The 17165-nt window shown below is 41.3% G+C and overlaps 1 pseudogene across 1 annotated transcript in view; it reads left to right on the forward strand.

Moving 5' to 3' along the window:
- The first annotated feature begins 1099 nt into the window (after nucleotides 1-1099).
- LOC147670587 (verrucotoxin subunit beta-like) overlaps nucleotides 1100-17165 on the forward strand; it is a 90332-nt pseudogene continuing 74266 nt past the window's right edge. Inside the window, exon 1 of the transcript XR_015303651.1 lies at nucleotides 1100-3100. The product of XR_015303651.1 is annotated as a verrucotoxin subunit beta-like (transcript). The remainder of the gene's footprint in view (nucleotides 3101-17165) is intronic.

The following is a 17165-nucleotide window of genomic DNA, read 5'->3' on the forward strand; positions in this document are numbered from 1 at the left end:
CCCAGCATCAAATGCTATAACATAAACCTTTCGTTAATATACACATGAAGAAGTCCCAGCGGTCTACACTCCATTTGAGGAGACTGAAATTCCAGGAACAAATTTTCTGGTTTAATGGTACCCTACCCCACTCAAGAAAAAGAGCAAGACTCAGATGAGACTGTTGAAATAAACCCTTCTAAACAAAAGCATAAAGTGCCTTTTCTTAGAACAGTGCTCTTCTATTATATTGTAACGGGTAAACATTGGGTTTGAATTACCACTGCATCCCTGACCTCTTTGTAAGGGACAGTCAGTAACCCATAAAGTACAGACCCCACATCAACCAGTATCTTCAGCGAGGTTGTGTGGGGCTACAACAAACTGAACTTTCACATTCAAGCATCAATGCACTTGGAAAGTCAAACCTTGTAGAACTAAGCCAAAGCCCAAGTTTACATAACAAAACATTTTTACTTTTTCACAGTTAGCATTGTCTCGCTTTCATTTGATGGCTCATGTTTGCTTCTGATGAAATGTTCCTTTACTGAATTATTGGTGGTTTGAAGAAAAAAAAATACCCTATCAAGGTATGCTGTAGCATTCTTTTATAACATTTTATGAGTGACTTACTTCTACTGCACCTTTGTGCATTGCATGGCGGGTGGGTCAAAAGACAGAGGTACTTTGTGTCTTTGTGACCTCTTGCACCTTTTAGAGATGGTATGGTGTTAAAGCAGGAGTACTTTGCGTCTTTGGGCACGTATGAGGTCACTTCCTGAGATTTGTCTGCTGGATTATGTTGAAGATGCAACTTTACTTCCAGACACAGGCTCCTAGCTGAAGTTGCTCCTATGGTTACGGTCTTACTTAGTGCAAACCACTTTTGCAGTATGATCAAAGGTATCCCATCTTACTAGTCAGGTTTTATCAATTTTTATGAACCTATACCTAGAAAGTCCAATGTTACACTACAGAGTCAAACTTTTGCCAATATTGATCAAATCTTCAAGGATGATTTGAGCTCTCTAATCAGTGGGTTTTCAGGCTAAAAGTGTGCAATCTGTTGCAAAATCATAGTACTATTGCAGCCTTGTTTAAATGACATTTTCTTGTTATTTCAGGTGTTACTTTATGGGATAAGAAGACCATAGAAAAAGATGTGTGCATCATGCAGCAACCAAAAACACATTTTCAAATAATTGCCAAAGACAGCATTGAAGACAAAGCCTCTGCCCTCAATATCTCTGCCTCCCTTAAAGCAAGCTTCCTGGGGGGGATAGTTGAGGTGGGAGGAGCAGCAAAATATTTAACGGAGACAAAGGCTTCCAAAAAACAGGCCAGAGTGACCCTACAATATTCAACCACAACCAAGTTTGAACAACTGACCATGAGACATTTAGGACGAGACAATATATCTTATCCAGAAATATTTGACCACAATATGGCAACCCATGTGGTCACTGCTGTGCTGTACGGGGCACAGGCGTTTTTTGTGTTTGATCGAGAAGTGTCCTCATCTGAGGAAATGAAGAACATTCATGGAGAATTAAAGATTGCTGTTAGCAAAATACCAAAGGTTGAAATTGGGGGGAAAGGAGCCCTTGCCATATCACAGGATGACAAACATAAATTTGAAAAGTTAAGCTGCACGTTTTATGGGGATTTTGCTTTACCAAACAACCCTTCGACTTATGAGGAGGCCATTAATATCTATAAAAGCCTTCCATCACTCCTAGGTGCAAATGGCGAGCATGCAATACCTTCAATGGTCTGGCTGTATCCACTGAGCAAGCTGGACTCCAAGGCATCTCAGCTGGTGCGCAGCATCAGTTCTCAGCTAACTGAAGATGTACAAGCTGCCATGGAGGAGCTACATGAGTTGGACATGGAGTGCAATGACATGCTCGCCCAGCCGGCCACTGTACACTTCTCTGACATCAGGAGTAAAATAAAAAAATTCAAGAAGCTATGCAGACAGTATAGAATGGCCTTCCAAGCAGACCTTGCTAGAATCCTACCCGCTGTTCGTGGAGGTGGAGAAGAGGAAAGTGTACTGGTGGACATTTTAACTGCCAAAGAAAAATCCCCATTTAGTACCACACAACTTTCAGAATTTCTGACATTGAAACAGAATGAGGTAAACTTTGTCAGTGGGTACATGGACTTGTTGACAGAGTCAAAGGCGGTGAAAATTGTACCTTCTCAGTTGAGAATGAACCAAGTGTTACAAGACCTCAAAGTGGAGCTTGTGATTTCACTCATGTTCACTTCACTAGGAGTAGAGGAACCTTTTTTATCAGAATTAAATTCATGGATTACAAAGAATCAGTTTGAGGAACCCACGTGCCCAACCTCTGGAGATTGGTTTAATGATGCTGATGTGAATCAAAGATCTAGAACCCTCGTGAAAGAGTTCATGGAATTTACAAGGCTCAATGTCTCAAACAAGAAGATCCAGTTTGTTGTGTCCTCGGTTCGCGATCCCAGTAATCCAGGTGTTTCGATTTACTTGTATAAACAAGGGGTTCTAAACGACAAAGCTTTCCACCCCTAAGATAAGTCAAATATCTCATGACAGTGTGATGATTACCTGCGCACCGCTGCCTGCTGAGACGGATCCGGTATTGAACTATTGTGTTGAGTACAGGACCAAGAACGAAGAATGCTGGAACAGCGTTGAAGGAGAGGACACCAGTGACAGGGTCACAGTGACGGGTCTGCGTCCTAACTGCTGGTACCAGTTCAGACAATTATCTGTGTGTGCTAGGTGGGTCACCTTACCAAGTCAACCCACCCACATGATCAAGACCCTTCCATGCAGCCCACCTGAGAAAGTGACAGGCCGGCAGAATGGAACCGGAGACATCACACTCACCTGGAGGGAGCCTGGCACAATTGGTGCTGGCATCAGAATAAGTGCCTACAAGGTGGAATTCACAGAGGAATCTACAGATACAAAGACATGGAAGGAGCAACTGACTGCACAGAAGGTCGAGACCTGCACTATTGAAGGAGTGAACCCCAAATCATCCTACAGATTCCGAGTGTCCGCAATCTGTGGTGGCGCTGGGAGCAGCGCCACGAGTGAGGAGTACGTCTTGAAAAGAGATGAGGGTAAGTAACTGTTCTACACCGGACTCACTTCACATACCTCAGATGCACAATGCACACTGTTCACACAATGAGACGTTTCCCTGTCCAGCTTTTCTTAGCACAGTGTACCAGCAATTTAAACACAAAGCAAACACATTGCACTAGCACAGTTTTCTCTAATAAAGCGTCAAAGAGATAGAACCAATAATCGTCACAGACAAATAATGAAATGGCTGCACAAACCCAATTCCCTGCTTTTCCAATTTGATTAATTTATTTCCTTTAATCATACAAATTCCCAAATGAGAATAAAAAGAAGGTAGCGGCTATTCTGCTGCTATTTACTCGGCTGCGTGCTAAATAGCAGAGATTATACAATATTTGACCAGCTGTTCCATAACAGACATTATGCACTATTGGAGCAGTGGCCATGTAAACAGGAGAGAAACTTCACTATTTACCCATCAGTCAACAAGATAGCAGAGATCCGCTTTCTCACTTGCCTCAGAGGTCAAAAAGGAGTCTTAGACCTTTAGAATTTTATCAGCAAAATGACTAGCAATTTTTTTGCACAAGGCTAGGGATGGTGTCACTTCAACCTCTATCGCCTTGGGTTTAAAAAAGGTCTGGACTACTTTAAAAACCTGACTACTGGAATGGTCTGCATTCTGGATGCGTGAAAGAATATAGTCCCGCCTGGCTGCTTTTATAGCCTTATGAAAATCTTTTAATGCTTTTTTGTAAGTTACCGTATCTATATCACAGTAGCACAGCCTCCACTGGCGTTCCAGTTTTTGCACCTGCTTTTTGTTTCTTTGAGGGCGTTAAAAAACCAGGGAGTAGAGGTGGACAGTCTAGTAGATTTCACTACTCTGACCGACGCGACTGACTCCACAGCAGTGGCGATCCATTGGTGAATGGAAGCTGCATCTACATTGGGGTCAGAGGATAGATGAGGATAATTGTCCTGCAGAATAGGGCTTAATGCTACTTCGTTTAGGTTATTCCAATTTCTCTTGTGAATAAATCGAGTGCCCTTAACTTGCCTCAGTTTGGGCAATTGAAAAAGGGATCAAAGAGGACGGATTCTCCATTTCAATGGCAGTGAAGTTGGAGAAAACTAAGTCCAAAGTGTGCCCCGCTATATGCGTCGGGGAGGACACCCGTTGTATGAGGTTGGCACCTGCTGAGGACGAGTCCAGTTGCCCTTACTTGTGTGCAGTTCGAGTCGTTCCCTTGCAAATGAAAATCTCCCAGGGCCATAAAATTGGTATACACTACCGATTTCTGGGCAATAAAATTGCACAGAGTCTGTAAAGCAGTCGCTGCACAGTCGGGTGGCCTGTAGATAAGAATGCCCATGAGGGCGAATGAGGGGTTAACTTGTATACAAAAATTAAGTCCTTCAATGCCCTGTACATGAAGAGGTGCAGAGGAAACCAGCTCCCACAAATCTCTACAAATAAAAGCCACCCCACCCCCCCTTTTCCCACCTTCTTAATTGGTGCAGCACATTGTGAAACCTGGTGGGATAGCTAGTGTAATTGTTGTCACCGCATCCGTGTCATGTCACGTTTCAGTTAAAAACATAACATCCCAGACACCCTCAATTAAAATTGACCATACATCCTCTGAAAGCTTGGGCAATGATCTACAATTAATGAGGCATGCCTTGATTGTATCATTGGACTCGTTGGCCAAGCCCCAGGGAGGTACCTTTCTCATACTGGGAGCCTTGACCTGATTCAAAATCTGACCGCATACGCAGCAGCTATGTGTGGTGTGTGTGTAGCTAAATCGATCTGGTGTGACCCTGAGCAGATTGAACCTTGGAGGCACATCAAATCGTCTTGCGTCCAACATATGGGCTCAACACTCCTACTACCGGCAGCAGATGGGCTTGCCTTTGGTGCTCCGACAGCGCGCTGGTGGCGCGCCCGCTGTGTGGGTCCGCTGCGCGGCCGGCAAGCCATCAGCTCCATATACCTGGAGGCAGGAAGTGGGGATCTGGGCGGAGTTGCGTCTGTCCCTCTGTACAATCGGCACTGTTTGCTGTGGCGGACCGGGGAGCGCGAGATGAGCAGAGTCATGCACCACAAGCAAGCAGCAAATATTAAAACCAAGTTTAAAATCAAGTATGCAGAGTGCGAGCAATGTGCAAAACAGTGCAAAAATGAATTAATTAAGAACAGCAGCTCGCCTCACGGCGCGCAATTACCTAGCAAGCCATCAGCCTCATATACCCGGGGGCAAGAAGTGAGGATCAATGTGGGTGGAGTCACATGTGTCCCTCTGTGCAATCGGCACTGTTTGCCGTGATGGACAGGGGAGCGCGAGATGAGCAGAGTCATGCACCACAAGTAAGTAGCAACTTTTAAAACCAAGTTTAAAAGTTTAAAATCAAGTATGCAAAGTGCGAGCAATGTTCAAAACAGTGCAAACATGCCTCACTGTGCGCAATTACCCGGTCCTTAACATGCTGGGGTCTGATGCACAAAACTGGCAGCCTTGAGTTCTTTGTTCCTGTTTGAGTCTCTGCTCCTTCTCTGGAGGCCTCTGTCTGCCTCTGCACCCATCAGATCTTTGCAATGTCTCAGTCTCTCTATTACATTCTTTCCTTTGGTTTCACCTACACTCCAATACAGCCTGTGCCCTATGATTTCCTCTGTCTGTGTTAACCGTGATGCGTCTATAGTTTTAGACTCCTTCTGGCTTCTTCCATCTCAGACTGTCCAGGGCACTCTTTGTATATAATGTCTTTATTCACAAGTACAAAGCACCCCTAACTCCCTTTGGTTTCTGGATTGTTCCAGAAGGAACCTGTTCTCCTGCCTCGTGCTTGGACTCCCAGTCTTTGTGCCCAGAGTGGGCGGGTGATGCAGAATGTGACTAACACTCTAGGTCAATTGATGATCAATAGCTGATTCAGCCTTTCATTGTCCCCAAACAGTTCAATTAATCTTGGTGGTAGCAACGGTTATGTAAACCAAACATTAGCTAGCAAATATTTAGCTGGCCACTGGTAAAATAACACATTGTCATTGCTATTTACTTGGCCGCTAGCTACATAGCAAAAATGATTTACTCTTTGGCTGGTGGCCTTGAACATAGCGGAGAAACTTTGCCTTTTACCCAGCCGCCACCTAATGATTAGAGATCTGGTATGATCAGCTGGCGACCGTGCAAACAGCAGAAAAATGGCACAGTTTAACCAACTGCTGGCTAAATACTAGAGATTCAGCACCGTTTGGCAAGCAGCCATGCACATAAAAAGGAACATTTACTATTCACCTGCCCAGGGACTAATCAGCTGAGTTGATTTACTATTAGGCAGCAGTCAAGCAAACAAAAAAGAAACTTCACTCATTATCTATCTGTTGGCAGAACAGCAGATTTTATTTGCAATTTGGCCAGCAGACATGCAAATAGCAAATACACCTAATTATTTTTCTGAATGCTAACTTAATAGAAGATATTATATACTATTTAATCGGTAGAATGGCAAATCGAAATCCAATGTAATACTTACTTAGCTGCTGGCTTAAAATAATGTACTGTTTGGCTGGTGGCCTTGCAAATAGAAAATAAATTATTCACTGGGAGGTTAGCTAAATAGCAGACAATATGCACAACTTATCCAGAAGCCGTGCAAATAGCAGAAGAACAACATTATTTACCCAGCAGGCATCTAAAGAGCTTAGATTTTGTGTTACTATGCCTTATGCAGATTTAAATAGGTGCTTACCACCAGGAATAACTGCAAACAAGGAGTAAATATCATTGGAAACCATCTCGTTATGAAGTTAAAGTTCTGATATATTTTAATTTAATTTACAAAAAGTGGTCACGAATTCAGATGAAACTTGTTGAGAATTAAACAGTAATTTTCAATACGACTTATGTACTGTTCAGTCGGTTCACAAAATACTGAATCACAGGGAGTTGCAGAACAATCTAGCCAATTATAATTCATTAGGCAGGCACCAATTTGCATGTAAACACAGGGATAGTTGCCTGCAAGGAACAGAACATCACTATTTTTCTCATTGCACGTCAAAATGGAAAACTCTTTAGAAAATAGAAATTAAAAAAATAAGCAGTCTGTGTTCCTTAAAGGAACTTGTGTTGTTCTTAAAATTAAAAGCAATTGGCTTTGGAAATCTTCTTTCTCGTGAGGTTTCCAACATAATTCCGAAAGGGAAATGGCTCCTTGGGGGACCACTTCCCCTAGTTACCAACCCAAGCTTGAAGTTAGCTCATCAATGGTTTATGACATCAGTTGGAGTTATAAACTGTCAATAAATTATTTTCCGACTTGGAAAGAGGACTGGGGAGGGTAACTCCTTTCATGACCTCTCCAATTTACAATTAAGAAACAATAATAAAAGTCCCTATTGAGAGAAAATAATTTTCCGACCTGTAAAAGAGATATTGTACACAATGATAAGAACTTTTATGGCCAGAGACCCTGTGATTTTACAACATGTGAACCTTACTGCACAACTCCCTAAATGCAAGCACTAAAATATAGGTCGGTCTGGGTGAAATCGTATTTATGCCGGAACAATTTAGCATTGCTCTTGTGGTGTGCAATTACCGAAAATTACACAATTGATCCCTGCTCGTGCAACTAAGAATAGTTTTGGGCAAAGATTCGACTGCTGGAGGGTCAGCATGCAGACCCACACTTTATATTGCTCTCCTGAGTTGTCTGGCACTAATTACGGTAAAATGTGAAGGGACAGATGACAAGACGAAAGTATTTCTATTAAAGAAAGACAGACAAGGATCTCAGTTTGAAGATATACTGCATACATTTGAGTGCTGAAATGCTAAACATATTCATCAAATGACATAAGGCCTAAGTATGACTACAGTGGTCCAATGGACCCCTCTAGCAATGGTGGTCGTGCGAATATTGGCCACACCAGCGGTATGATTGCCCTAATAAAAGTTGGGCAGTTGGACCACCATGGGACCTCCGCAACAGCCATCAGAGAGCCCTTGTGGTATTGTGGCGGTATTGTGGCCGAAATATGCTTGGCATTGCCACTGCAGCACTGCCAAGCTTTTTACGAGTTTCCTCGCTGCGAGAGCCCGCCATGAAAATTTTGCCGGCAAAGAAACAAATGGGGTCCTACCGGGACCCCTGTTGCCTCAGGGCAATGGGATGCATCAGGGGGGCACATATTGTGTAGTGTAGTTCCTATATTCCCAATAGGCTCTGCGCATTGGAATAATAAATCCTGTAGTTTAGACGTAGGACTGAGGTCGACTAGGTCTCCACCAAATCTATTAGACTTAATTGTGAATGCCAGCTAGCTCAGAGGTCACTAGAAACTTTCTCAAATAAACAAGAAGGGATTAGTTTCTGACAACCGCATAAACATGACAACTTTGTTTCCCAAGAATAAGAAACCAATCTCTAGAGTCGCGGAAACAATAGATAGCTATTTTACTCAGTCATTCGTGCATGCTTTGTTTCACCAGAGTTGCTGAGAAATGAAAAGACGTGCGTTTTCAATAAAAGTATTTATTGAACAGTCTTATCTCTCAAGCATAAGAAATGTACTGCTACAATCGTAATACTGGTTACAAAGTACAGGGCATATAATACGAAAAGTATTATAAAGTAGTACTGTAAAAGCATGATATGGTTTCTAAGCCATAAATTGCCTAAAATATATAAAATACATACAGTGATAATATATTGACTAAAAGTACTCAACTGGTGCTTCTAAAATACGCCTACCCCGGTGTACCTAACCTGAGTCTAGTACGAGGGAAGGAGTAAGTAAGGAGTAGCTCAAGTTTAGTATTTCTCTGCCAAGAGTCTATCCAAGAATTCTCTAAGGGTCCAATCAGCTCCGTACCTTGGTTTAGAATGAAGGAGGTCTTGTATCTCTTTCTCAGGATTCGATTTCCCAGCAACCCGCAAGGGTAGCCTGGAAACACTGGAGCTGGATTTCTCGGCAGGAGAAAAGACAGCATCTCTCAGTGCGTCAGCCGGAGGGTCGGCTTACTCCGGCACTTGCTGCTGCAGGGCGATGGGCAAGTAGTAAGTCGATGTGCTCCAAACCACTGTGTGTTTGTCCGGACAAATCTGGGCATATTTATACTTTGAAGGTGTGATTGGACTTAATAACGTCATCAAAGACTCAATTTCCTCGAAAACTCCATGATTTCCTAGATAAATTAGTATTCAGGCAAGGGGAAGTCCCTAGCTGCTGAAGGTGGGTTTCTCTAAGAAATCGTTGTTGATTCTTGGGACTTAGTGGAAGTAGCCATGCCGTATTTGGGCTGCATAGGCTCAGTCTAAATATGGTAATGATTTCTATGCCTATATAAGGATCGGATAATCTATACCTATATAAGGGCATGAATCGGGAAAAAGTACGCTAGGGTCCTAGATTCATTTACAACAATTGTGCGCGCCTGTGTGCAGTCACCCCCTTTATTGCATGGTCCATGCCGTTCAGGAATGGGCTTTGTCATTCCCATGGCGGTGCCTTTTTAATAGGCACTGCCATGGGAATGCCAAAGGATCGTCCTCCAGACCACGAGATTACTTGTAATCTGGCAGACGGCCGGTGGTCGAGTTTTGCAATCCTGGAGTGGAGTGCTGGTGGGGTGGGGAAAGGGTTTCCTCCTAACATGGGGAAATTGCACTCTTTTATAGAGCTAGACAAAAGCTTAATCCATTTACTACTTTAGTAAATGGTTCAGATGAGCATAACCAATAGGAATCAAGCAAAGGAAAAACAATGACAACAGAATACATTCCAAGATTTTTTCACTGTTCTTTTATATGGAGTTGTGGTGTTCTGTTCTCAGCACATGAAATGTTAGATAGTATGTTTTTCAGTCTGGGACAGTAACTCTGTTCTTGGGAAAGTACACTCTGCTTAGTCAGCTTCGGAAAATCACTTTTTAAACAATTGAAGCCTATGAGTACCTTATTATGGCAAAGAATAAACAGCAATCTCCAAAAAAAAGAGAGTATCCCAGGGACCAGAAAGGACTGGGTATCAAGAACTTTGTCAAAAAGAGATTCCTTTCTGTGTGTTGATCTTTCAGTTAGTGACCATGAGGCCTACACATTTAAATCAATTCTTATTGCTTTATGATTATGGTTTTAGTTAACATTAGTACTCCACACTAGAATATCATTCTTTGTCACTCTCAAAGTTTTATTTTTTTAAGGAAACATATTACATTTGTAAACCTTGTTTAGAATTATAGACACTTAAAATTATAAAAGGGTGCTCTGTTACACTCTTAACCACTTTCTAACAATTCTGAGTTACGGTATCTAATGCAGAGTCACACCGGATTAAAAAAGTTTTTGTATAATCAAATTAGGTACACAATACAAACAATTCATATACAGTAAAAAGTCCCATTGTCGACGCGTTTCGGTGCGTAGGTTACATTTGTGGCACCTTCCTCAGGACAGACGAAATATTAAAACCAATGATTTTTACTTCTTTCTAAAAAAAGAGAAATAAATGTAATCAGTACATTGTTCCTGTAGAGAGTTTTTTTTGTTCTAGTTGTGGACTAGTCTAGTAGTGTTCACTATTGATATATTGAGTGCCCTTACTTGAAATATAGGGATTGTGGTCCGTATGTTAATTTTCAGGACTCTTCAATTTCCGTTTGGCGTTACGCTTTAAATCGCTCACACCGTGGTCTTATTCAGTCATTGACTTTCTATAAAGGAAAAGCATGGAATTATATACCATACTAAGAAGATATTGGCCGGTTCGTCCATATCTCATGTATCACTTACTCATGGAGTTTTAGTTGACCCTTTAAATAAAGAAGTCTATCAAAGCAGATGCCTTTATTCAATGTGCCCCTTGTACATTCGGTAATCTTACTGCGCCTATAAAGAATACAAAGATTACTGAGGGGGTGTGAATCATAATTTGAAATCACTGATTATATATGGAATCGGTCACACCAATATATACCGATAACTTTTACACCTAATGCCGACACTCAGGCTGTTCTTGCTTACACCCTCTCACGTGATGTCTTTATACCTGTACTAAAATAACATGGCGTTGTACTTTAGTACGTTTATGTCCGTTAATTATAGATTCTCGTTTTACCCTATCAAAGTTGGTCCAAACCAAGGGTATGATGTACGTACCTAGTTAGGGTGAAGTGTTCTATAATTGCCCGAAGTGCAGCTATTAGTTTTCTTTGGCCGCTATAGGTTTCACTATCCGGTGGAGAGATGTTTTCAATTCAATCTTCTCCCGACCTGAACAATGAATAAATCATTTTCAGTAGGGACGTCGTGAGCCAAGAGGTTGACATTACATTACTTATATCATCCACATGTTTACATAGTATCACTTCAACCGGTACTGGTTGCTGCTGCTAAGGCATTATCGTCCTGTGCTTACTTTTACGGAATCTCAAGCTCTTTTTACATGAGACCCATATTAGTTGATTGTTAGTACTATGTAGATATAGTCCGCCCCAATACGCTTACTATTTAGCGGTCATGAAGAGACATAAGGTTAAAGATCTTACTCCCGGGGGCAAATATTCTCACTACTTATTTAAAACCCTCTACTAACTAACTCCCAGGGACAGAGTGCTTACCTTCTAGTTACGGACGTTCAGCGAACCTGCTTCCGACGGCTTCCTGCTTTGACCACTTCTGATTACATCAGTCAAATGCGCGGGCCTTAAATACCTTTACATATGTCTAATTGGGTGTCAATTGACTCCTTAATTGGTACAATTAGATTTATTGTGGGACGTATCCGGCGCCATAGTTGTAGTTTTATTGCTATCGATGTTGTTAAAAACTACCGAGCTCTAGGTTGTACCTTCGCCCTCACTTTGTAGTTAATTCCCGGGACCCGTAAATAAACGTTAGTTTCCTAGATTTATTCAAATGTGGGAATTGGTGATACTCTAAGACCGTGGCTATCGCTTTACACTTACTATGTATTTACTTTGCGGCACCCGTGTGTCAGCGCCATTTTGGTAGTTTCTGATGATGATTCTATGCGAACTACAGGACTGCGTGTTCGAACCCCCTATTCGTTACGAGTTTATTACTTAGGTTCCCATTCTTCTTATTATTAGCTTTGCGCACTGACTTGGCGCTCGGTATATTTATTTATTTATCTAGATATGCCGCAAACCCTTGCCCGTGTGTCGATGCCATAATAATAGAGTTTTTTTTTAAAATATACATCGTCCTATGGGGACTACATGGTTACGAGTTCGAGACCTAGGCTCGCTACATCTCCGAGTTGTACTCTAATTATTTCGTCTTATGTATTTCACCATTTTCCCCTGTTGGATATAGACAATACATAATTAACACTCATTTATCAATTCAGACATTTATCACTTCAGAAAAACCGGTTTTAATTCCATTCTTTTCGGTGTTTCTTGAAACAATATCTCATTTTACTTGTAAACAATAACCATATATAGATGCAGGCTACTTCTTTACAACCTCTGGTAATGGTAACTTTATCTCAGAGTCAATTTTACTGTTTAGCACGAACTTAAATGCAACCATGTAATGCAGCTATGTAATGCAGTTTTTATTTTCTTCCCGAAAAACAGTACTACTCCCATTTCCCTATTCACTGAATCAAATACATTAATCAATCCTATTCAAACTGATAGTCATTACGAGGAATATTACAGCATGTGTCTCATTTTGTACTGGCTTCAAAAAAATTACATAAGGGAGGGATATGTCAACATATGCAATATTATCGAATCATTCTATCCCACTCCTCCCGGCCATTGAGTCCTTGATAGTATGACTTGAATTTGAACATATAAAATTGTTCCCTTTGCTTTCGTTTTTTGTTCAGGTCACCCCCTCTTACTGAAATCTTAATCTTTTCCAGAATAAACCACTTGATTTCATCAATGTTGTGATTTTCAGCTATCCAATGCTCAACCAAAGGGGCATTCTTTTTTTGATTTCTTATTGCAGAGCGATGTTCGGTCAGACGTAGGCGCATTTCGCGCCCCGTCTCTCCAATGTAACATTTGTTACATGGACACAACAACAGGTACACTACATTTGTAGTGCGACAATTGACGTGTTCATTCATCCAGTGGGTTATGCCCTGCACTTCCAATTTGTCAGTCTTAATAATATTCTTGCAATGTGTGCAAGAACCACAAGGCAAATTTCCCCTAATTGGATTATTGGTCACAACATCTCTTTGTCCTCCCCTTTTTGATTCTTTAAAAGTATGTACTAGGTGATTTCTTATGGTCTTGTTTCTCCTGTACGCATAGATTGGTTTAGTCATGGGTGTTGTCCCTGCTTTATTTAGTATGGTCCAGTTTTTGTTTATCAGATTCTTTACTTTGTTACTGAAACCATTATAGTCAGTTACCATAATAATTTTTTCTTCATTGCAGTTATTTGGTTTCGATGATGCCTCAAATAAACTGTCGCGATTATAGTACTTGGCACGCTTATATGCTTGTTTTATTAAGCGTTTGGGGTAACCTCTCAGGGCGAGCTTGGTTTTTAAAATGGCTGCATGTTTTTCGTAGCTCGTTCTATCACTACAATTCCGCCTTATTCTTAGGAATTGACTAAAAGGTATCCCATCTTTTTGACATCTGGGGTGATAGCTCTTATGGTGAAGGAGCGTATTTCGGTCGGTGGGCTTTATAAATAAGTCTACATTAAGGACTCCTTCTTTTTCGTGGATCTTAATATCTAGGAAGTCTACTGCTACTTGACTTTTATTGGAAGTAAACTTAAGGTTTGGGTCCCCACAATTTATCCATTCTAAAAAGGTATCTAATTCCTTTTCCTCGCCATCCCAAATAAAAAAAAAATGTCATCTATGAAACGAGACCAGCACTTCACATTCTCGAAAAAAGGACACATTTTGTTGTAAATATGCTGAGTCTCGAAGTTGCCTACATATAGGCATGCCAGGCTGGGAGCACATGTGGCTCCCATGCTGGTGCCCTTGATCTGACAATAATAGTCCTGTTTGAATAAAAAAATATTGTTTTTTAAGATTATCTCTATACATTCTATTATAAATGTATTCTGCAAAGTTAAGTCGCCATTTTCATTACCTAAAATATCCTTCATCATTTTTACAGTATCTTCTTGCGGGATGTTTGTATATAGCGCTTCAATATCAAGACACACCAACCATTGTGTGTCCTTATTGAACTCTCTCCCTTCTATTTTTGAGATCATATGGGTAGTATCTTTTATATACGAAGGTAATTTTGTGACCAAAGGCTGAATGAAGTGGTCAACGTATTTACTGAGAGGCTCAGTCAAAGATTCAATTCCAGACACTATCGGGCGCATTGGAGGATCTTCCAAATTTTTGTGCACCGTAGGCAACCCGTATAGTGCTGGGACTGTGAGGAGGAATACAGATTCCTGATAAATGAGAATCCTAAAGTCCCAGCACACAACAAGAAATAAATATTAGCCTATCTAGGGAAAGGAGGGAGGGCACAATCCCTAAAAAGAAAAACACTAATTCCCACATCACTACCCCAAGGGCAAGAAAATCTAAAGTAGCTAAACCCAAGGGTACTCATAACACACCCAATAAACAGGGGAAGGGCCAAGAACAGCCTACTAAGAAAGGGCAGGAACATTTGACAACAGAAGTAGCAAATTTGACTTTAGACCATAGCGGAGCTGAGGCTTTAAGAAGCATAGATGTGGAAACTAATGTGAATCCTGAGGGCCAATTTTTAGCTAATATGGGGAAATTATTTAAAACCCTCCTCGCACCACTAGAAATCAGATTAGTAAATATTGAAAAACAGCTAAATGAATTGCATAATCTAACTAAGAATTCGGTGAATCCTGGGACAACAAAAAAATTACCTAATACTACACCCCCTAATGTTGGCAAAACAGGATTATTGACTACTAAACTTCCAACATCAGCGAAAAAAGTTACTTCTAAACCTGTAACTGCAATCGAAAAGAAAGTAGCTGATAAACCCCCTGGCCCCACTCAGCAACTTAGGACAGAGGAGAATCCATCTACTACCCCCGGTGTTTACCACAAAAAACACGGGGGAAGGGGGGTTTCTGAAGGTAGACTTCCTGTGAACTTGCCCCCAGAGGCGAGTCCTTATGTAGTTGTCCTGACAGGGATACCAGAACTGGAAGAGTTAGTTGAGGAACCAACTTGGTCCTTGAAAAACAAAGTATCCCATTGGCTGAACGCAAATCGTCCCCTACCACCAAATATGTCAAGTAAGATTTTAATGGTGCGTAGGGCGCCATGGGTAGGTCATGAGAGAAAATCAATGAATGGAGACTGTGTGCTGGTTAATTTTGAGGACCGTTGTACGGTTGATTATATCTGCACGTGGAGCACACAAACCAGTGAAGCAGGGATAGAAACCAGACGCCTTTCATACTTCTACCCACATAGGAACTTTTCAGGTCCCAATCATGGAAATCAATGGGGTAATCTAGGAAGGAAACACAGGCTATCGAGAGTGGGGAGGATACCTAAATAGGAACCCTTTAAATATGGAAAATTGGAGGGGGATTCCCACCAATAACATGTTTAGTTGTCTTGAGATGGTGGACTGACTGAATAGGAGATCAGGGAGCATAGATGATTACAGGAGGGGGCAATTAACACAAACATACCTGAAACCAGGGACGCCCATTTCATAACCAATCCATCACTCGAGCGAAACATGGAAAATGGGGCAGACAACCTTACTATTGACTGTCCTTCAGAAAAGGGGAAGGCACTAATTGATTGTACTGGAACCACCCCTATATATGAAGACTCAGGCAATAGGGCTCACCAACCAACGGTCTTAAGCGATGGGCTGGGTGATTATGGACAACTTCCAGAAGTTATATCTCAGGATAATGGCAGCCCTTTGCAGATGGTGGCAGGGGAAAACTTAACCCTCCTGTCTTGGAATATAGCGGGATTATCTAGTAAAGTTAAAAACCCCGCATTCCTTTTATTTGTAGAAAATTTTAACGTCATTTGTTTACAGGAATGTTGGGAAAAAAAGGAGATTCATATAAACGGCTACCGTACATTTTTTACCGCAGCGAAACAGATTAGTAGGGGCAGGAGTTCAGGTGGTCTCTGCACTTTCATATCAAATATGTTGAATGTGGTAGTAAAAACTCTAAGTACTGGGGGAGATTACTACCAGCTACTCCTACTCAAGGTGGGGGGGAAACAGCAGGTCCTCCTGATTAATCTATATAATAATATCCAAAAGGATGACGTAGATAAAGTCCTTAAGGACCTAAATAATATCCTCATCAGGATCAGGGGCATCAATAGATGTGTGTCATTCTGACTGGTGACTTTAACTGCCACTTATGCCCTCATAGTGAGACTGGCATATGCGGACTGACTAATCTTAAGGGAGATTCTTGTACCCACTTTGAGCATTCAAAGATAGGGAATATTTTTAATAATTTGATTTATGAATGGGATTTAGGATTTGCAAACGAGTTTTGTACCCATCAGGTGGCCTTTCAACCAACCTTGGTGTCAGGTCAGTGATTGATTTTACATTAGTAACAACAAGTTATCATCACCGTGTTCTGAGTTTTAAAACGGATGACATCGCGATGAGTGAACATTTCCCAATTTCATCATCTTTTAACTTTAGGGTAGACAACCCCCAGAACATAGAAGTGGCTGAAAATATTTATCGGCATGGGATCGCCTTGTCTAGAGTTAATGGTTATTCCATAAAATGGAATAAAGTGGACCCAGACACCTTTCTGCATACTTTAATATCAGGCAACTTGAATAGTTTTATGACCTGTCTTACAGAAGAGGTTAGTCCAGCACTGGTCGTACCCGCCTTTCATAAAATAACAGGCCAAATCTGTAACCAACTAACTCGTAGGACAAGGGAAGGAGAGAGACTTAACACTGAAGGCTGGTTTAATTCATATTGTAGCAAAACACACGCTCTTTTAATGTCAACTCTTAAAAAAACACCCAAAAACATTGTAGATATAAGGGCAGCCAGATTAGGTTATAAAGCTGCAGTAAAGAAGAGAAAATCAGAATTAAAGGAGGTTGCCTGGGAAA

The sequence above is a fragment of the Lissotriton vulgaris genome, unplaced genomic scaffold (assembly GCF_964263255.1).
Source record: "Lissotriton vulgaris unplaced genomic scaffold, aLisVul1.2 SCAFFOLD_3182, whole genome shotgun sequence".
NCBI lineage: Eukaryota > Metazoa > Chordata > Amphibia > Caudata > Salamandridae > Lissotriton > Lissotriton vulgaris.